This window comes from Triticum dicoccoides, chromosome 5A (genome assembly GCF_002162155.2).
Source record: "Triticum dicoccoides isolate Atlit2015 ecotype Zavitan chromosome 5A, WEW_v2.0, whole genome shotgun sequence".
NCBI classification, from domain to species: Eukaryota; Viridiplantae; Streptophyta; class Magnoliopsida; order Poales; family Poaceae; genus Triticum; species Triticum dicoccoides.
The window spans coordinates 525,390,266-525,398,190 of NC_041388.1; positions in this window are offsets into that span (position 1 = coordinate 525,390,266).

Genomic DNA, 7,925 nt, shown 5'->3' on the forward strand with positions numbered 1-7,925 from the left:
GCACAATCAATGGCACGAGCTTTACTAACGGCCTCATGCAAACCCAGCTTCTACCAAACCTCTTTCGCCTTCTGACACAGAAACAACAGATGTTTTGTATCTTCTTGCCCATTCAAACATGATGGGCAGATGGGCGAAACTTCCATATGTCTATTAGCAAGCACAAGACGACACAAGAGGGTTTCATGCAATGTATGCCAAATGAAAATTTTGACATTCGCTTGACAAGATAATTTCCAAATTAATCTTACCCTAAATAGGATTGACATTGAATCTACCCATATCATTTGCGTGTTGCAGTTTCCTCCCATGTTGTTGGTTCCATTCCTCCAAATAAGCCGGTCGAACAGTGAACACTTCATTTTTTGTATAGCTCCAAGCAATGAAATCCGTCATATTATGCATAAGTAGGGGTAGTGAGCACCCTTTGAGCATCAATTGGCCACAACATTTGTCTCACTATATTTTCATCCCAAAAGTTTGTGACTGGATCGATAAGATCAGCAACATTAGACTGAAGATGCACTCTTCTAGGAGTAGTAATGTTCCTATTCGCACCATTCGGGATCCATGCATTTTTTGGGCGCCGCGGAGTGGCGAGCGAGCTAAGACGAGGAGATTGATGAAGCTATGTACCTAGGGTAGGGTCATGGATCTGTCCAACATACCCTCCCCAAGGACAACTCTACAAAGAATCAGAAGCAGTCGAAGAGAAACCATCATCCACTCGACCATGAAGATGTGCTCACTCGACCACCTTGAAGACACTCGACCACCAGAAGATGAGAAGCCCTTCACTCTGCAACGTCGGGGTTTAAACCATAGCTTTATGGACATTTATAGCACTTTACTTCGGACGTTACCAGTAACGCTCCTCCTTTATGAACATTGAACCCTGTGTAACGGAGGGGAGCTGGGGTCCTAACGCACTATATATAAGCCATCCCCCTCCTCTGGGACAGGGGTTCGCACTTTCTGTAATTCACACGCATATATTCAGTCGACCGCCTCCGGGCTCCGAGACGTAGGGTTGTTACTTCCTCCGAGAAGGGCCTGAACTCGTAAAACTCGTGTGTACAACTCCTCCATAGCTAGGATCTTGCCTCTACATTCCTACCCCCCCCCCTATTCTACTGCCAGTCTTAGAACCACGACAGTTGGCGCCCACCTTGGGGCAGGTGTCTTAGCGACTTGTTGGAGAAGTTGCAATTTTTTCGATCCCCTTCAGCATGTTTACAGGCGGAGGTTTGGCTGAGGGCCGCGAGATCCGTCTTGGCGCGCTCGTGTTTGTCGCCGACGACTCCACTTGGCTTCAGGAGGCTCCACTCGACGTCGACGCGCTCCCCGCCCGCGGGGCGACGCACTTTCGCGCGTGCGTCCGCGGCGTCCTCTTGCGGCAGCCGTCGACCCAGTATCGATCGGCTCCAGCAGCTTTCCCTCACCCTGCAGCCCGCCGGAGCAAACGTTCCGGTCGGTCGAGGCTTTAGCGGTGGGTGAGGCATGCGGTGGCCCGCCAGTAGGCCACCCCTCAAGTCGCGGCGATCGAGCCCGACGAAACTCTCTATGGCCTGTTCGATCTGTCGACTGGCTCCGTAGAGACCGTATCCGAGTGCGACAACAGCGACCCAGGGGCTGAAATTTTGATGGTCAATGGACCACGCAGTCCTCCTGGCTTCACCCGTGAAGACGGAGGTGACGGGAACGGTGATCCGTCGCACGTTCATGAAGAGTACCGCCCCGAACCCCTCTCTTCGCAGCAGAGGGAGGAACTTCGTCGCCGGAACATGGATGTACTGCGTACTTCTATAGTTGGAGAAACCCCTGAGGCCCAGGCCTTGGAGCAGGCGCGCTTGGCCAACTTGGTTGAGCGCACTCGACTAGAGAACCTCCAGCGCGAACTCGATGATCACGCTCGGCAGCGTGCTCCCGAATCCAGTCGACGCCAACTTTTTCCACCTCCGACTCGGGTATACCGAACCCCGATCCAGAATCTAGCAGCTACTGCCCGGATAGCAGAGTCGATCCAACCTTCCCAGTCAGAAGCTGGCCAAGGTCTGGTGCAGATCTGAGCCTTGCTCCGGGCAGCGAGAGAGCAGAATACGGTCGTATCTCAGTCGCGGAATAGGATCCATAGCAGATCCATGGTTGCAGACACAGTTCAGTCGGCCCATAGCCCAAGATCGCCCCCGAGGCGTGAGGGACCTGGAGATCGACGAGATCAGTACAGAAACCGTGAGCAGTATGATCACCGAGCCGATCGTGATGATCGTCGTCGAGTGCCCACGCCTCCCCCAAGGAGTAGGTCGTATGTGCCTCGGCAACATGAAGACAGACTCCCTCACGGTGTTGGGCGAGGTATTCCAGTCGAGCCCAGGGAGCCAGGCTTTGATGCGAGATCTATTCTCGTCCAGGGCTTGGTCGACGGAAACAGAGCTCACCGAGAGGACCATGACAGGGATCTGCAAACCAGCAACAGGGTGCATGTCTCAGGTCCAGAGTGCTTCAGCAGAGCTATCAGAGCTGCGGTGATTTCCCCCAACTTCAGGTTGGCGACTGGAGTCAGTAAGTTCATTGGAGAGTCCAAGCCTGACACTTGGCTTGAAGACTATCGAGTGGCTGTCCAGATTGGTGGCGGCAATGATGAAGTGGCCATGAAACACCTTCCTCTGATGTTGGAGGGATCGGCTAGAGCATGGCTGAATCAGTTGGCGCCTGGCAGTATTTATACTTGGGAAGATCTCGCCCAAGTGTTTGTCAGAACATTCGAGGGCACTTGCAAACGGCCGGCAGGTTTGACAGAATTACAGTGTTGTGTTCAGAAACTGAATGAAACTTTGAGGGATTATATCCAGAGATGGATCACCCTACACCACACGGTAGAGGATGTGTCTGATCATCAGGCAATTTGTTCCTTCAAGGAAGGTGTGAGGTATCGAGAGTTGAATCTGAAATTCGGTCGGACAGGAAATATGACACTGACTCGGATGATGGAGATTGCCACCAAGTATGCCAATGGTGAAGAAGAAGAACGACTCCGGAGTGGCAAGCACAAAGCAGTCGCCCATGAAGCCGGAGGAGGAAACTCCGGTCGGAAACAGAAGTGCAAGGCCGAGCCAGCTACTCCGGGTGAAGCCTTGGCTGTGGTTCAAGGAAAGTTCAAGGGGAAGCCCAAAGGGTCGTGGAACCCTAAGAAAGTGAAAGATCAAGATGGAAATGACGTGTTGGATCTGTCGTGCCATATCCACACCAAAAAAGATGAAGAGGGTAATTTCATTTACCCGAAGCACACCACTCGGCAGTGTCGGCTCCTAATCCAGCAATTCCGAGAGAAACAGCCCAAGGAAAAGGAGAAGGAAGCAGACAAGGCTGAGGATGAGGAAGGGGACGATGATGGTTATCCCCATGTGAATTCCACTCTGATGACTTTTGCTGACGTTGAGAGCAAAAGTTGATTGAAAGCATCAACAGAGAAGTGAACATGGTCGCCCCGGCGACACCCAGTTACTTGAAGTGGTCACAGACTGCCATTACATTCGACCAGTTTGATCATCCAGCACACATAGCCACCCCTGGGAGGCAAGCACTGGTGGTCGACCCGGTGGTCGAAGGCACTCGACTGACAAAGGTCCTGATGGAATGTGGCAGTGGCCTGAACATACTGTATGCAGAGACGTTAAAAGGAATAGGCATTCGGATGTCCAGGTTCAGTGAAAGCAATATGAGTTTCCATGGGATCATTCCAGGCAAGAAGGCTGCGTCTCTCGGTCAGATTGCACTAGACATGGTTTTCGGTGATTCCAAAAATTACCGGAAAGAAAAGTTGACATTTGAAGTTGTGGATTTCCAGAGTGCTTATCATGCAATTCTGGGCAAGTCAGCTTATGCACGATTTATGGCTCGACCATGTTACGTGTACCTCAAATTGAAGATGCCTGGTCCCAAAGGGGTGATCACTATCTCTGGTAATCGGAAGAAGGCAGAAGAGTGCTTCCAGAAGGGCTCAAAGATCGCCGATACTCAGATGGCCATGGTAGAATTGCAAGAATACCAGAAAAATGCAGATCCGAGTGATTTATTGCGAGCCAAGAAGCCAGCCACAGATTTAGCATTCCAGTCGTCCGGTGAAACGAAGTCGATTCACATTCACCCGACAGATCTCAATGCTGCTCCGACTCATATTTCAACCACACTCGACTCCAAATACGAAGAAGCGCTCATCCAGTTCCTCCGTGAGAACTGGGACAACTTTGCATGGAAGCCTTCTGACATGCCGGGTGTTCCCAGGGGACTGGCTGAGCATCGTTTGTGAGTTGACCCAAAAGTAAAACCAGTTAAAGAACATCTTCGACGGTCCGCCGTACAGAAGAGAAAGGCAATCGGTGAAGAGGTGGCTCGGCTTTTGGCAGCTGAGTTTATCCGAGAGATTTACCACTCTGAGTGGTTAGCCAATGTTGGCATGGTCCCAAAGAAGGACGACTCACTTCGCATGTGCATTGATTTCAAGCATATCAATCGAGCCTGCCCGAAAGATCACTTTCCTCTCCCTCGCATCAACCAGATAGTCGACTCGACTACAGGGTGCAAGCGTTTGTCCTTTTTGGACCCCTACTCCAGGTACCACCAGATCCGTCTGTACGGACCCGACGAGATAAAGACAGCTTTTATCACCCCGTTTGGGTGCTTCTGTTATGTCACAATGACATTCGGTCTGAAGAACGCTGGAGCCACATTCATGCGGATGATTCAGAAGTGCCTGCTCACTCAGATCAGTCGGAATGTGGAAGCATACATGGATGACATTGTGGTCAAGTCATGTAAAAGTTCCGACCTACTGACTGACCTTGCTGAAACCTTTGCCAGCCTCAGAAGGTATGATATCAAGCTCAATCCATCAAAGTGCACGTTTGGAGTTCTGGGCAGAAAATTACTCGGTTTCCTCCATTCCGAACGAGGAATCGATGCTAACCCAGAGAAAGTGGGTGCTATACTCCGAATGAAATGCCATGTGCATGTGCATGATGTCCAGAAGCTTACTGATTGCTTGGCCGCCCTAAGTCGATTCATTTCTCGCCTCGGTGAAAACGCGCTGCCTCTTACCGACTGATGAAAAAATCAGATAAGTTTGAGTGGACCCCAGAAGCTGACGCAGCATTTGCAGAGCTAAAAGCCCTGCTTTCCACCCAATCGGTGCTTGCTGCTCCAATCAGCAAAGAGCCTCTACTGCTTTATATAGCAGCCACAGGACAAGTCGTCGGTACAGTACTTACGGTCGAGCGGGAAGAAGAAGGAAAAGCTTATAAAGTTCAGCGCCCAGTTTATTATATTTCTGAAGTCCTGACTCCGTCAAAGCAGAGATATCCGCACTATCAGAAACTTGTCTACAGGATTTACATGACCACGAAGAAGGTTGCACACTATTTTTCTGATCACTCTATTACAGTCGTCAGCGATGCTCCATTATCAGAGATTCTGCACAACAGAGATGCAACTGGTCGAGTGGCAAAATGGGTGATTGAACTCCTTCCCTTGGATATCAAGTTTGAGGCAAAGAAAGCTATCAAGTCCCAAGCAATAGCAGATTTCCTCGCCGAGTGGATCGAACAGCAACTGCCGACTCAAGTTCACTCAGAGCACTGGACCATGTTCTTTGACGGATCCAAAATGCTGAATGGTTCTGGTGCTGGGGTAGTACTGGTATCCCCCCGAGGAGACAGGCTCAGATATGTCCTCCACATTCACTTTGATTCCTCCAACAATGAAGCAGAATATGAAGCACTCCTGTATGGGTTGCGTATGGCCATCTCACTCGGCGTCTGTCGCCTCATGGTCTACGGCGACTCAGATTTGGTAGTCAATCAAGTGATGAAGGAGTGGGACGTCAGAAGCCCAGCCATGAATGGTTACTGCAACGCGCTGAGGAAGCTGGAAAAGAAGTTTGAGGGGTTAGAGCTCCATCACATACCCCGACTGAAAAATCAAGCAACCGATGACTTGGCAAAGATAGGTTCCAAGAGAGAAGCCATTCCCAGCAATGTGTTTTTGGAGCATATTCACACGCCAACAGTTCAGGAAGATCCTTTTACTGAAGACCCCCGCAGCCTAAGAGCGCCACAGACCCAACTGAAGTCGAGGTCCCAGCCGTGGTCGACCTGATCATGGAAATTCTGGCCATTACACCCGACTGGACAGTGCCCTACATTGCGTACATCCTCAGGAAAGAACTCCCAGAGGATGAGGAAGAGGCTCGACAGATCGTCCGTCGATCCAAGGCCTTTACTGTGATAAGAGGACAACTATTCAGGGAAAGCATGACTAGAGTCGGTCAGAAATGCATAACACCAGAAGAAGGTCGAATGATCCTCAATGACATCCACTCGGGTACCTGTGGTCACCATGCGTCCTCTCGGGACAACGTGGCTAAAGCATACCGAGTTGGATTCTATTGGCCACGAGCAAATGAAATGGCGAAAGATATAGTCGACAGATGTGAAGGCTGCCGGTTTTACTCCGACATGTCTCACAAGCCAGCGTCAGCCCTGAAGACCATCCCCCTCATCTGGCCCTTTGCTGTTTGGGGACTGGATATGGTTGGACCACTGAGAACTGGCAGGAGCGGCTTCACTCATGTGCTCGTTGCAGTCGACAAGTTTATCAAATGGATCGAAGCTAAACCTATCAAGAACCTTGAGGACAGCACCACTGTCAGTTTTATCAGAGAATTGACATTCAGATATGGAGTTCCACACAGCATCATCACGGACAACGGGTCGAACTTCGATTCTGATGAGTTTAGAGCTTTCTGCGCTTCTCAAGGCACACGAGTCGACTATGCTTCAGTTGCTCACCTGCAGTCGAACGGACAAGCAGAAAGAGCCAACGGCCTAATTCTCAAAGGACTGAAACCCCGACTGATGTGTGATCTCAAACACGCAGCAGGCGCTTGGGTTGATGAACTTCCATCAGTTCTGTGGGGTTTAAGGACAACTCCTAATCGGTCGACCAGACGAACTCCTTTCTTATTAGTCTATGGAGCCGAAGCTGTTCTGCCAAGTGACTTGCTCCACAGTGCACCCCGAGTCAAGCTCTTCTCCGAAGAGGAAGCAGATCAGGCCCGGCAAGATTCTGTCGATCTCTTAGAGGAGGAAAGAGAGATGGCCTTGATCCGGTCGACCATTTATCAGCAAGACTTGCGTCGATTCCACGTCAGAAATGTGAGGGGTCGAGCCTTTCAAGAAGGAGACCTGGTTCTTCGAGTGGATCAACAAAAACCGCACAAGCACGCCCCGACTTGGAAAGGCCCCTTCATCATCACCAAAGTTCTCCACAATGGAGCATACCATCTTTACAGTATTGAGCATTAGAAAGACGAGCCACGGGCTTGGAACGCGGAGCTGCTCCGCCCCTTTTATACTTAAGCACTCGTTCGAATAAAATGTAATAAGAAACACCTTTGTAATTTGGTTATCAAAGACAAGAGCTTATGGTCCTCTCATACGATTGTTGTTGTTCTTATTTACTTTTGAAATCCCCTAGTGGGTGGGCTTAGTCGTGAATCCGTTTCGCCTAAGTTCAAAAGAAAATCCTACCGAGTGGAGAGCAATCCTCCCACTCGGGGGGTTAGCTGCAGTCCAGTACTCGCCTAAGTTCTCTCACTCGAAGACTTAGCTGCAGTCTGGTACTCGCCTAAGCTTGAAAAATCCTACCGAGTGGAGAGCAATCCTCCCACTCGGGGGCTTAGCCGCACTCCAGCACTCGCCTAAGTTCTCTCACTTGGAGGCTTAGCTGCAGTCCGGTACTCGCCTAAGTTTGAAAAATCCTACCGAGTGGAGCGCAATCCTTCCACTCGGGGGCTTAGCTGCAGTCCAGTACTCGCCTAAGTTCTCTCACTCGGAGGCTTAGCTGCAGTCCAGTACTCGCCTAAGTTT